The sequence below is a fragment of the Panicum virgatum genome, chromosome 5N (assembly GCF_016808335.1).
Source record: "Panicum virgatum strain AP13 chromosome 5N, P.virgatum_v5, whole genome shotgun sequence".
NCBI classification, from domain to species: Eukaryota; Viridiplantae; Streptophyta; class Magnoliopsida; order Poales; family Poaceae; genus Panicum; species Panicum virgatum.
Window position 1 is genome coordinate 19424651 of NC_053149.1, and position 15109 is coordinate 19439759.

Genomic DNA, 15109 nt, shown 5'->3' on the forward strand with positions numbered 1-15109 from the left:
ATTTCATGTGTTAACATCTAGCAAAAATGTAATTAAATGATTTTATGCATGCAAGGTTAGTGTTAATGACGATATCAAACACATGATTAACCTTAACTATAGGTGATTAACACCTGGGGTGTTACAACCTCACCCCCTTAAAAGAATCTCGTCCCGAGATTCGGAGCGAAAGACTTTCAAGGGAAGAGAAGCAGATGAACCATCAAAACCAGCATGAAAAAGTTACACTAGAGAAAATTGATGTTGACGGTATGATCCCTCGCAGACAAGGATTGAGAACATAGAGAAAGATTAAGAGAGCAGAGTGGTTGATTAAGAAACACAACATCTTTCTTGATTTTTTTGTCCAACTGGTAACTTGTCCAACTTCAAGTGTTGTATGCCCTCTTGCTCCAACAGTGATGGCATAGGTTGCTTGATCGTCTCCGCAGATTAAACAGGGTCCCTTATCTACCACCCATTGATGACTACGATGCTTTAAAAAAATTACCCAAACTCGATTCTGACACGGCTGTTAAACCAGGACGAATATTTGAGTCATGTAAGATTTTTCCGATCCAGACGAAAAAGTTAACGGAACAATGAATGACTATGAGACAAGGTGGTCAAGTTCTTACAAAACTGAGATCGCAAAATGTGGAGAAGTGAATGTAGGTGAGGTTCATTACAAGATTTATGGATAGCAAGTAAGGATAGTACAAACTGGTTTAAGAGGAATTTTTGGGAACATTCTTGCTCAGGATTTTGCTAGTCACAAAACATGATTTTTATGCCAAGAAATATCACTATGCCAAAGGGATAATGACAGAAGATTCCAACTTTTGGTGCACATGCTCGATAACCATGATGAGATGCACTCTCGAGATGGATGATTGCAATGCCGGTGCAATGCCATGATGGGGTGTTCCATGCGCAAATGAAATGGTGCATATGACACGATGCAATTGCCATGATGCCGACTCAATGATGCATACACCATGATGCAAAGATGATGATGCTCTTGTTTTATGCATGTATAAGGTGCATAAAATATGATGCATACTCACATGAGTTTGCGATGCGCACAATGCAACACGCGTCTTATGACCGTTCTCTCGCTCGAGACTAACCTCTTGTTAACCCTATACCCTTGAGAGGGATTAGAAGTTAGGACACTAGTAAGGTTGCATAGAAGGGGATTGCAGTCAGTTACGTCACACATACCTAGGCACCAGCGCGCTCCTAGTGACTTAATCATGTGGCTCCAGCGCACATGAGGCCCTAGGTTCCGTTGCGGCATCAGGGTCACGTGGCTAAACACCACCACAAGAAATCAAGAGTAGCAACCCAATAGTGCCAAAAGCGATAAGGTAGGTTTAAGACACCGAAGGCAACTCGAAGTTCTACTCGAAGCATACCCATTAGTTAGCTCACATTTTCTCGATGACAATGATGCAACACCATGCACTGACCAATGATGCGAAATGATGTGATGCAGGACTGTTGTAACAACTACAATTTTAAAAGATTATTTTTCATGAATCTTTTTAATTTATCCAAAACTGACTGAACAAGAATAAAGATATAGAATTTCAGATGTTGGAATCAAAATAGCCAGCAATATAGATTACAACATCAAGGAAGGATAGACCAGTCATTGAACGATGAATCGAAGGTCTTTGTTGACAAAAATTGAGGCTTAACCCCCGAAGGAAAAGCCACAATGGTTTTGCTGGATTTGATTTAAGGCATTGATCAAGAGTTGGATTGATTGACGAGCTTAGAGAAATGCAAGATATACATAAGATCTGAGCCACTGACTTGCCATAGATCTTCTCAACTCAAAAACAGACTAGCATATTACGTTGGCCTACTACCACAACACAAAACCTTGGAGGACATTCAGATAAAAGCAACACATTTTAGTAAAATGATGTAACAAACATGGCAATCAAACAAAATCAAGATATGTCATGATGCATGCACGTCCTATCATTCCTCACCAACCAATTACCAATAACTAGGCATACGGAGACAACCGATGGCACAATACTTACTCTCCCTATATATACTAGTCATTCTTACGTTCAAAGCTTACGTGTCGTGGTTAGTGTACCTGCAAACAAACACAAGATATAAAGAGATATATAAATCCATTTCTGGACCCTTCGTGCCAGCACACACGAACGGCCCCCATGTGTCCTACGCCACACGGGTAATGCATATGCAGTTTCCCACATATTCACACATGCATTACCATCCACTATAGAGATGGCACCCAAACGTTCAACGCTGAATGGGCAGTGCTTCATACGTTACCAAGGCAACGTATTCACTTCCCGTACAAATCACCTTACGGGACACCCAAGGGTGCATGTGTCCCAAGGTACACGGTTATGACCAACTGCATAACGAGACTTCACCTCGTAACATTGCCTTACGAGATGGCCATGATTGCAATCACACAGTAGGAAGTCCGCACTCCATATTTGGCGGCAGATAGCGACAGGCTCGTTTGAATTGAGCCTTATCACCTCCTCGTATGCTCATCATACGGGACCCGCGCACGTATGAAACACGTGGGCTATTCTAAGGACTACCAAGAATACTCACCTTACTTACCTTAGCGTAGGTGCATCGTTACAGAATAACAGTTATGCACAAAAGTAAGGTTTAACGAAAAGTAAATGCTGGAAGTGCTGGAATAAAATAGATACATAGATACGACCTAACTAATAAAACCTAGATAGGGCATACGAGCTATCTATCTTATTCCTTAGCGCATCTAGCGTCAACTTTTCAAAACCAACAAGTTTACTAGTTAAATATCAGTTTTAAATAAAAATTAAGCATGCAAGTAATCACCCCCAGTGTGTTTCGGCTCTGATACCTGCTGTAACAGAACCGCCCAAATTAAACCGGCTTAAGCGCGCTAACTATCATCCTAATGGTTAATCAAGTTACCACGTACTTAAAACGGTGTAATCCGGTCGTCTGTCGGGTTAAGGATCGAAAAATACTGGAAGTCTCGCACGAAGACAAGCACAGATGATTACAAGCAGACAAAAGTTCTCAAAGTTAAATTACAATGCGGAGTTTTACAAACAAGTTTGAATAACAGTTATCAGAGTTCAACCTGCAGCGAAAATTAAATAGAAGTTTATTTTAGAAAAACAACGTTAACTACGGTGACGTGAGGACGTCACATCGAGCCCACTGATGTGAATCCTGGTTAGCTCCAGCCAGCAGCAGCTACCTGAAAACAGGGTGACAACAAACCTTGAGTATACTAATACTCAGCAAGGCTTACCCGACTATGGGTATACTTAGCCCACTATCTAGACATGCAAAGCTTTTTGACTCTGGAGTTTAGTTTTGCTGGAAAGCGACTAATAATGGATCCTTACTTTCAATATTTTAGCTCAAGTTTAATGTACAAATACCAACTTGATTTGCATAAACATCTAGAGCAAGCATGGTATATCACATTATATTTTCCAAGAGTATCATAAACATATCTCATCGCATTAACATTCTCGTTCCACTTGTTTACTATGATGTGACAGAGAGATCAAGGCTCTCATAACCGCGAGTCACGGCGAATCGATCCGATATAACCTTGCAAGGTGGACCTAACTCACACAACACGTGCAGCCATGCCGGACCACACATGTCAACTGTTCCCATCATCACCCCGATGTCTGAACCACACCTGCCAAAACCTGGGTGAAGGGCCCCTCACAGCGAACTCCCAAAGAACCCGGAGGCGACATACTCTCCAACACCCGCCATCATCCCACTCCCAGAGTAGCAGGTCGCGATTCAAATTATCATTGTAAATCAGGTATTTAGCTTACCGGTTTCGACTACCTCCTACTTCCGGCATGTGGTTAGTATTGTTCAATCCTCGATCAATGTGCCAACAACGGAACGGTCCTCAACCAACACAGGTGGAGATTTACTTTCCCTTCATTTCATATCAATAACCAAACTCATCCCTGCCCGGTCTCCATTTCTCTTTCATCATTGGTTCATTCTCAAGTAACTTTGCCATAAGTAACAAAGACCTATATCTCGCGAGTGACAGGAAATCACTCGACTTTTACCGAATTCCTACTTAGCAAAGCATTTCTAAGGACACCTGTATACTAGTAGAGACTCAAGGGTTTCATACAACTCCTAGAAACGTAAATGCGCAAATACTTCAGTAACATTGGATACTGAAATTAAGGGTTATGCTCCGGGGCTTGCCTGAGATTAACACTAAGTTAGTGTTAGTAGAAACAACGCCTTGGGCCCTTCCGACCTTGGGCCGGGCCTTCAGTTGCTCCAGCTTGATAGCATCTCCGGCCCAAGCATGACTCAAGTCGGTACTTCCATTTTCTGGATCGGCCCACCAGTACACCATCTTCTAGCTCAGCTTCAACTTTGTCCTTTAGTTCCACACGTCGCGCATCTAGCATACCTAAATGATATGCCACAATGCAAATGTACGAACTCAAGGAAAACATCACACAAAGCATTTGAAAGGCATACAAAGCAAGCAGACGGTCACAATTGCATGGATGCTAATGTGTGGGTTCAGACTTCAAACTCACTTTAGCCTGAAGTGTCTCCTATAAAGGAAGGCTACAAATTCACTTAGGAAGATTAAGGATCCGCCTAGAGCCAAAAAGAAGTAGCTATGGACTTAAATTATTAGCAAGCAAGCATAAACATAGCACACAGACCAAGAACACTCTGAACCTAACAGGGTTAGCATGATTTATAGGAACTGCATGCTTTTGAATTAACAGGACCACAGATATTGAGAGATAGCTTATACAGGCATTAAACACGATTAAGGCAACACCTCACCAATTGCTAAACGAAAAACACGTTAAACATTTTAACTAGGCACTGCAGGTGACAACAAAGGTGAACCAGTTTGTTGCAAAATTTAGCATGCTACTAACTTCAATTACGCATTTACAAAATACAAAAGGATCTATTCTAGCATAATAGAGTAAGTGATAGCTACTTTAATCAAGTTTAAATTATACAAGCAGTTATACTGTCTTCTAGAGGCTCAAACTTTACTGTCATGATTATGTACTCAAGGAGAAGTTCTAGTAAAAAATATTATATTTTTCCAGGCATAGAAATTATTTTCCTTGATTTATTGTAGTTTTTATTAACAAAAATCATTTGGTCTAGTTAGCCTTAACTAAAAAATTCTCAAACTTTTTTATAGTAACACTAGAATCACATGTATATTCTACCATAAAAATTACATAGTTTGACTTGGCTCCAAACATTGGTTACAAAAAAGATAAGTACAACTAGTTTTTATGCACTATTAATCATAAATATATTTTTGCAGCAAAATTTCTAACTAAAACATGTCATATTATGGTTCCATAGGGTAGAGATTTTGATAAGGATTCCAAAAAGTCTTTATTTGATATTTTAGGATTTTTCTACGATTTTTAATTGAATTTACAAACTCACTGCAAAAATTTAAAAACAAATCTAATATTATGTTTAGGCCCCTAGATTTTGCAGAAAGGGGCTCAAAAAGATTTGAGACTCACAAATAGGCCCCTGGCCAGAGAACAGAGTAGGGGGCGGCGGTTCCGGGCCGGATTCCGGCGGCAGGGCTCGCCGGCGGCGAGGGCCCCGTGGGGGAGAAGGGAGAGGAGACCGAGGTGGACCTATGGGTGCTTGCGGTTGGGGCTGGGGTGGACGGAGGCAGGCCGGCCATGGAGATCTGCTCCAGGCGGCGGCAGCGGGCGGCGGTGGCGCTGCTCCGGCGAGGGGAAGGCGGCGGGGCTTGACCGGTGAGGTTCGCCGCAGCTTGGTGAAGCTCGTGGGAGGCTTGGTTTGGGTCGTTTCGGCTCGGAGGAGGGGGTTCGCCGTGCAGGGCTCGGCGGCGACGTCCGCGGAGACGGCGGGCGGCGTTCCGGCGATGCCCCGTGTGGGAAGTGAAGGTTCAGCGGCTTGGGGAGCTTCAGGGGCCGAGGGTGACCCAATCAGGGAACTAGCTTGTGCGGAGGAGATGCGGGAGTGGGAGCTCAACGGGGAGGGCCGGCCATGGCGGGCATGGCGAGCTCGCGTGCGCGAGCTGGGGCACCGGGCTCACAGTGGAGCCCGAGCTCTGGCTCTAGCGCGAGGAGAGGAGGAGGTGAAATCGAAGTTCGCATCGTGGGCTGATAAGAATGGCTTAAGCGGCGACGAGGGAAATGGCACAGCGACGCGTGGCTCGGCACCGACGTCAAAACGGTGACGGCGCGAGCGGAGGACGGCGGGGGCGCGTGGCGAGCGCGGAAGGCGCCAGGGATGCCGGTTTAGGGCAAAACCGGGGACGGGGAAGGTGGTTTGGCCGGGGGCACGGCGCGTGGCCGGCAAGGTGGCCGCGCCGGCGGCGAGACGGCGACGAACAGCGTGAGCAGAGGAGGAAGGCGGTGGTGAGGGCAAAATTGTAAATAAAATGAAGTTCAAAAATTCCAGTTTGTAAATTCAGTTTTTCTCCAAAAACTTGAACAGTGCTCCAAAAATTTTGAATACCAAAGTTACTTAAAATTTCGATATCTACAACTTTCGTTTCAGGCAAAACTTCATTTGAGGCTTAGTTTCAAAAGTCAAATTTGAATTTTTGAAGAAAGTACTTTGTTATCCTATTCATGCTTGAATTCAAATTTTTCCTAAATTTTTGTGTAGCAACTTGAAAAACCACCAACATGAAAGTTGTTCACAGTTTAAAATTCTACAACTTTGTTTTTAGGCAAAAGTTCATTTGAGCAAGAATTTAAAAGTTATTTTTAAAGCATTTTCCATTGGATTTGAAAACTAGTCATCATTTCATGTGTTAACAACTAGCAAAAATGTAATTAAATGATTTTATGCATGCAAGGTTAGTGTTAATGACGATATCAAACACATGATTAACCTTAACTACAGGTGATTAACACCTGGGGTGTTACAGCAGTGAGTTCATCATCAGAGATCATGTTGAGCGTCTCGACCGGTGGGTTCTGCTGCCTGTTGCCTTCAGCAGCCATGTAGACTTGTCGAGACGAATCGTCGCTATAGTCGACCAGTTGGGTCCTTTCCTCGGAGATTGCGGGCAGCGGCCTACCTTCCTGGAAGGGTAAGGGATATGTGACACAAGCTTGTCTTCGAGTAGTTCGGCGGGTTTCATGCCCTTCTAGAACACGACTCGGCCTTGTAGTGTCGAGGTAATGCGCAGTCCCTTATATCCATCGAGGAAAAGCTCCGAATCTTCATTGGAATCCGAATCATGAGCTCAGAGAGCAGGTGCCTCCCGACATGCGGTGGCTTCTGGTTCTCCGAGCCGGAGTAGATAATCTAGATCCTCCTCCAATGCAGAGAAAAAATCAGATTTTGTGGCCTCCTAAAAAATAGTGGCCGAGTTGCGCAATCCGAACGGGAGTCAGTTGCACAAATTCCTAGATTGGATCGAGTTTGATTTCAATCCGGGAACAGATGATGCAGCACGAGTTGGTGTCGCGTCCGAGATGGACATCTTCTCGATCGCCCCGGTGAGATCGGGGAGCAGCAGGTTGTCGACGAATTCGTCGATCTAGCTGTGTGGGGTTACTGCAGGAGCCTCTAGCTTCGTGTCGTCGACGAGGTGCCGACGGAAGTCGCCCAAGCCGTCTGCGACGCAGACCCACAAGCCGAAGATGAATGTTGTGCCCTCTGGGAGCACGGCGCAAGTGAACTTGAACAATGCCATCGAGTTCTCCAGTGGATCTTCGATGAACACCCCTACCTGGCGTGCCAGCTGTCGCTGTTTTACCGGCAAGCCTAGCTACGGATACCCTAAGGTAGTAGATTTGTAGGCAGGGTGTCGCCGAGATCAGGAACTCGAAGGTGCAAGCAACACAAGTTTAGACAGGTTCGGGCCGCAATATGCGTAATACCCTACGTCCTGTTGGCTGTTTGTATTGCCTTGGTATGACTTATCGGGTTGGTTGGTTTGGAGGGGTCCCTGCCCGCCCTTATATACTCTAGGGGGGCAGGGTTACATGTAAGTCCTAGTCCGAAACTAGCTTAGGAGTCCTACTCGAGTACTCTTGGGTAGTTTCCTTCTGTATTCGGCTAGTTCTACTCCTATTCGAGTAGTTACATACGGATAAGGTATGGACATGCCCCATCCCTTATTCGGTCATTGTCTAAGCTATGTACGTAGTCCCGTAGTCCCGGGTCTGACAATGATCTTGTCCATCCACCAAATTAATGCCTTGCATTGCCACATCAATTGAATCAGAGTCAATTTCATCCTCATGTTCGTCGTCTGGCATTGCAAACAAATTTCTTGGTTTCGTTGCGACAACACTGCTCCATGTCGGCTTCTTCACGTTTTTCACGAAAAACACCTATTCAGCCTGTGTCACGAGGATGTAAGGTTCAGTCTTACAGTGGAACCTTGTAGTATCGATATCAATAATCCCTTATTTATCCCTAGTGAAACCTCTGCTTCTGCTGTTACTGATCGCCGGGACATCATACCAATCGCATTCGAATAGAATAACTTCTTTTTGTCCAGGGAACTCCAGTGAGATAATTCTTTTAATCACTCCATACCAGTTCATATTGCTTGTAGTAGCATCTCCCCTCACAAGCAGGCCACAGTTTTGTGTTACGAGGGATCTCTCAATGGCGGACGTTCGAAATAGCTAGTTATTAATATGGCATCTATTCACAATACAAGCTCTATGGTCTGGTCCTTGAGCAAGGTCAAACATCTCTTTACTCACTTCTCCATTGTCATATAGTTGCTTGATCTGCAATTTCGATTAAAAACATTTGTGTAATGACTACCTGTGACCGTCCCATGGAATATTGGTAATTAAAATATATAATATTTACTAACCTTGGCCTCGAACCACCGTACAAATTGCTCTTGGTGTCTTTTGCCAGCAATCCTTTTGCCATATCTGTTTGTCAGTTCCTCCTTATGTAACCTACATAGAAACATTTTAGTGGATGAGACAAGTAAATACAACATTGTCGATGTTTTACCGGCAAGCCTACCTAGGGATACCCTAAGGTAGTTGAAAGGATCTTGATCACGCGATGTCGTAGCCTAGAGGGGGGTGAATAGGCGTTTCTTCAAAAATTGGCGCTTAATCCCTGCTGGGACTGCCTGGACCGGTCAGACCGGTCTATGCAGGCAGACAGCTAGTCAGCAGGAACAAGTCCCCTCTCGAGCTTGAACCTATAAGAAACTTGGGATATATGTCTTGCAGAGTATTTCTAACAATATAAACAAGTCCCTACACACAAGTAGAGCACACCCAAGTAGATCGAGCGGAAGCACAATTCAAACTCAAAACTATAAATGCAAGGTAAGTAAATCAAACCGAAATAGAGATGATGCAATGAAGACACGGTGATTTGTTTGACTGAAGTTCGGATTCACCCCGTGCACCCACGTGTGAATCCTACTCTCCGTTGAGGAAGCTCGTAGTGACCCCAAGGTCAAGCTATCTCCTCTTCTCCACTATATGACCATGCGCCCTCTTGGCACACGATCGAAGCCGCAACAAACTTGCCGCTGCTCACCACAACCTTGGGAGCTAGCCGGCGACGCCTAGCCGTCTAGGAGCCGATGCTCCAAGAGTAACAAATCCTTCAATCGAGTTGGCTGACGCAACCTCAAGTGCTCAAATCTCGGGATGTTTCTCTCTTGCTCAAATGGCTCTCAAGGAATGGATTCACTCAACCCAACTCAAAGATTCACCTTGAATCAAGCAACTCTCACAAAGAGAGGTTGGGGAGGACTCTCCAAGTGCTCACAAGGCTCTCAATATGTTCTGAAATGTTCTAACATCAGCACCCATGAATGGGTGAAGTCATGGGGTATAAATACCCCTTCTCACAAAACTAGCCGTTGCCCTGTCAGTGTTAGACCGGTCAGACCGGACACTTTTGAAAACTAGCCGTTGGAGGCTTTTCCTGCTCAGACCGGTCCCTTGGACCGGTCAGACCGGTCCCTCTCGGTTTTCTGCAGTTAGCTCTCACTCCTTAGGCTAAACTCTCTAGGGACTAGTTTGAGCACTTTTGGTATTGTCTAAACCTACTGATGTTGCATCCCTCTTGATAGTACGGCATACCTATACTCAAGTGCACAAATGAAATATACAATTTCCACGATTACTTGACCTTCTTCATAATATGATCATGCCAACTTTTCTTCGATCAATACCGTGAGGGTATCAACATCTTCTTTCTTTTGAGCATACCCACTTTGAGCTAGTGACTTTGATTCTTTGAATTGCATAGGAATGAAATCCACCTTAATTCACAAGTCACCTTCTTTTCTTGAATAATGACATTCTTCAACATAGAGCTCTCTATGACTCTAGGATCTCCGGCCTTTGACCCGTATCGGTTTCTTTGCTCCCCCCAAGCCGTCGCTTGCATAGCCTCTTGAAACACGCCTCTCGGTCCTCTACCTTTATCCTAGCCGTCCATCTTGAACTCACATTGATTTGTGTCATGCATGAAATCTTCATTGTCAATTCGAATTCTCAATTCAATCTTATATGCAAACTTTTCAATTTGAGACATCATATATGTATCAACTCATGTCTCTTTTGCCTTGCTCGCTTGCTTCTTAAGTTAACATCCATTTATCACATGTGACAAGATCTTCTATATTTGAGACTATGCATAAGCATGTCACATCTCATTCACAAAACCTTTACTTGTCACTTTGAATCCCATCATAGATCGAAACAAGCCTTCGTAAATATTAGAGCATTTATATCAATCATGAATACTTTGCTATATTTTCCTTTTCTTGTTTTGCTTGTCACATACACATTATACCAATGGGATAAACACGCTTGCTTGCAACACATGAGCCATCTCTTTTAATACACATTTCATAATTAAATACATGTTCATAATCTCATGCAAACAAGTTAGTCATTTAATCGTGTTGTCAATCAATGCTCCAAAACCCACTAGGGCCTAGATGCTCTTTCAGTAGTAGACTTGTAGGCAGGGTGTCGCCGAGATTAGGAACTCGAAGGTGCAAGCAACACAAGTTTAGACAGGTTCGGGACGCAATATGCGTAATACCCTACGTCTTGTTGGCTGTTTGTATTGCCTTGGTATTGAATCTATTTTGGAGGGGTCCCTGCCCGCCCTTATATACTCTGGGGGATAGGGTTACATGTAAGTCCTAGTCCGATACTAGCTTAGGAGTCTTACTCGAGTACTCTCGGGTAGTTTCCTTCTGTATTCGGCTAGTTCTACTCCTATTCAGGTGATTACATACGAATAAGGTATGGACATGTCCCATCCCTTATTCGGTCATTGACTAAGCTATGTACGTAGTCCAGTAGCCCCGGGTCTGACAAGCTCCCGAGCTCTTCATAGCCGAGTACTGCAGGCTTCGAGTACTTTCGAAGTAGTCTTCGGCTTCTTTGAAGCTCCATCTTGAAGATCTTCTTCGAGTACTTCCTTGGCTGCATCGAGGTTATGAGGTGCTCATGCCCCGAAATAGCTTTGACTTCTTTATATGGGGTGCAACTTAGTCGCACTACATACGGAGTAGCCCCCGAGCCTTAGGTTGAATCGTAGATTCAGGCTGAGGGTCCTTAGTCTTGAATCTTCATCTTATCTTCCAAAATTGAAAAATAAGTGCTCGATGACACGTACCCCGCAGCCCCCGAGCCTTGAATCCAAATTCCGAGGTTTGGAAAAAGGATCCCCAGACTTCGTGGCATTGGGACAAATGTATATATTTTTTGTTTATATTTCTCTGATTAATCAGGAATTTGATAGTATAATGTAACAAATTTGTTCAGAAATTTAGAAAACCTCTCTTTTCTGGCAAAAAGCCTCGAAAAAATGGTTAACTAAATAACTTCCCAAAAATGTCCATTATTTTCCTCTCAAAAAACCCAAAAAACCAGAGCAAAACGCTTCACCTTCCGCACAGTGCTGCCCCTGCTGGCTACTTAACCGCAGCATGAATCTAGTTTTAGGCTTTACGCCTTCAAGTCTTTTCTCTTACTGTCGCTGCCCCATACTCCCGCACGCTCCTACTTCCAGATCCCCCAATCCAGCCGCCCTCTCCTAGAGCCCCCGAGCGTATGCGAAAGAAAATGCTCGTGACATCCAGGATGGGCAAGAAGGAAGGCGCCAAGAAGGGGAAGGAAATCGCAAAGAAATCTGCGGAAGCCAAAGGGGCGGATACTCAGTCCCAGTCCCAGGCGGAGCACTGGACATACAGTAAGTGCTCTCGCCGAGACCTTCTTGATCTTGTTTCTCAACATCTTCTCCAAGATGAGAAAATCATCGGTTGGCGTCCATCATTTCGTGAATCGTATCCCCTTGAAAACAAGGAGGAAATTGTTGCATTTTACCACTTCTTCGAAAGAGGATTGGGCCTCCCCGCCTCTAACTTTCTTCGTGGCCTTCTATATACCTTTGGTCTGCAGCTTCATCATCTCAATCCCAATTCTTTTGCTCATCTAGCCATTTTTGTTCACTTCTGCGAAGCTTTCCTTGGCATCGAGACGCATTGGCATCTTTTCCAATATCTCTTCCACTGCAGGCCCCAACCATCCAACAAAAATTTATCTGTTATTGGCGGGGCTGGCATCCAGCTTCGTCAATCAGCAGATTCCCGGTACCTCGAGTACCAACTTCCTTCAAACATACCCAATTGGAGATCCAATTGGTTTTATATCGGCAATCATCCTCCTCCACTTCTTGAGAAAGATGGAAAGCCTCCTGTCCCTCATCGGGAATGGAATGCTATGCCAGAGCAAGCCGACATGGATCAAGTCGATGAGCTCCTTGCCATGACTCAAAATCCAAAGGGAAATTTGTGTTCTATAATGTATTGGTATTTTCCATATTTTCATTCTTTCTTTAGAATTACTTAAGGCTCCATGCTTGACCCACTTGTACCGCTCACTAGTTGAGTACTCCCTATTTTTTCCTTTCCATTTTAGAATGTCTTTATGATTACTTTGAGTAATTTAGTTAAATATGTAATAGCTAGACTTATTCCAAACCTCTAGAGCTATCAGCTCTAAAGGATTGTTCCTTAACCACCTGTCTCGGATTGCCGGCCTATAAGAATCTCATAGAGCATGGACAAGATTATCCTCCGAAAATAATTGAAGGAATTGAGGAATTGGTTACATGTTTGTTTCAGAACCAGATCCATCGGTTGCATGTCCGTGTCAGAATTAATGTCGCGCGCGGGAGAAGATTTCAGCTGCGCGGGAGAGGATTGCGGCGCCGGTGCGAGAGTGGATTTGGGGGCATTGTGACGCCGGCGCGCAAGAGAGAAAACCTAGGCGGGGTGTGGGGAAAAATTGGATGTGGCAAGAGGGAAACATGTTCCCTAGGAAAGTTATATCATTTCCTAGGGTTATACGCCACCGGGGCATCTACGTGGCAGCAAAGGGAGCTCGAGGAAAATTGTAGGTTCCTAGAGAATGATAGGTTTCCCTACGGTTTTAGTATCTCATTGTAGGGAAAACAATGCCTCCCTACAGTTCTATGTATTTTTCTAGGGAAAGCAAAAACAGTAGGGAACCCGAGAATTTCTAGTAGTACTAGCCCTAACCCGAGCACGGCCCAAGCTCAGACCCAACCCGGCCTGGCCATAGGCCAATGGCGGAGCCTGGCCCATACGCGCCAGCTCAACCCAATAGGCCACACTCCCACGCGGCCCGCGTAGCAAACCAGCCCGCTCGGCCTGCCACCGCCCGACGCCTCCCACACGCTAGCCCAGCCAACTCCGCACAGCCCAGCCCAGCACTAGCGCCCGCCTGCCTCGCCTTCTCCGCCGCCCAGGGAGACTGACCAGTGGGACCCACTCATCAGCTTTCCCCCAACCTTCCGACGCCACCCTCGCCGCCTCGCCTCTCCCCACGCCGCGCCGCTCTGCCCCGCTCCACGACAGGAGAGCGAAACGGTCCCGCCCGCACTAGCTACGTCACCCACGCACCTCGCGCGACCGCCCTCGCGCGCACCCACGAACCCTAGCACCCGCACCGCACGACTGGATCCCCACCACGCGTCCCCACTCCAGCGCGTGTCCCATCCAGACCCTCGGCTTCCATGCCCAGAGCCCTATCCGCCACCTTAAAACCCCCGAGCCGCCACCTCCAAACTCTAGACTCCCTTTAGGGTTTCCTCGTGTCCCAATCGGCCGCCGCCGCCACTACCAGAGAATGGGAGAAGGAGAGGAAGAAGAGAAGGAGAAGAAGGAGGACGCTAGGAGGAGGACCGCAAAGGGGGAGGACGTCGCTGCCAGAGGGGAAGAGCCGCCGCAGGAGGAGAACACCGCCGCCTACCCGTACGGCGACCCCAACGCAGCAGTGCGGCACAGCACTGCGTCGACCCGCCTACACCGCCTCTTCGCTGCACCGAGCAATTCGACCACAGGCCCGCCAGGTGAGTGCCACCATCGTCCCTCTATTGCCTCTGCTACCAACGAGCCCCAGGCCGCCGACAAGCCCTCCGATAGAGAGTCGTAGGACCCCCTTCCCCATTCGTTGTCTCGCAGGGACCCGTCGCGCCGCCCTTAACCGCTGCCCGCCGTCGCCCTGCCTTTGTTTCCCTTTCATCGTGCCGCGGACTCGGCCACGCTGAGCGCCCGCACGCACGAGCGTATCCTGGCGTTGCCCAAGGTGCCCGTCTTGGCCTCGCCCATGCCCAAGCACGACCACGCCGCGACCCTGACCCATCAGTGCCTGCACACGTGCGTGCTCGCACCCAAGCCGCTGCCTTGGCCATCGTTCTGCCACCGTCATGCCATGCCCAAACCCGCTGGACCTCGCCGTAGTTGGCCCAAGCCCTGCCTAGCCACGCCGCCATCGCGTTACACTCGCCATGTGCGGTGACCGCGAGTCGGGGGCGGCGACGTTGCGCGTGAGTACGCACCTGAACCGGAGCTCTAGCCTCGCTGCCGCCACGTTCTGCCTCACCACTGCCTGCCATGCGCGATCACCATGCGCCCAGGCTGCGACATCGCGCACGCGTCGCACACGCGTCTAACCTAGCCGTCGGGGCGTTTCTTCGAACACCTGGCAGGCGCCCTGGCCGCACACACTGCTGGGCACACACGCACACGCGCGCGCGCGTAGCC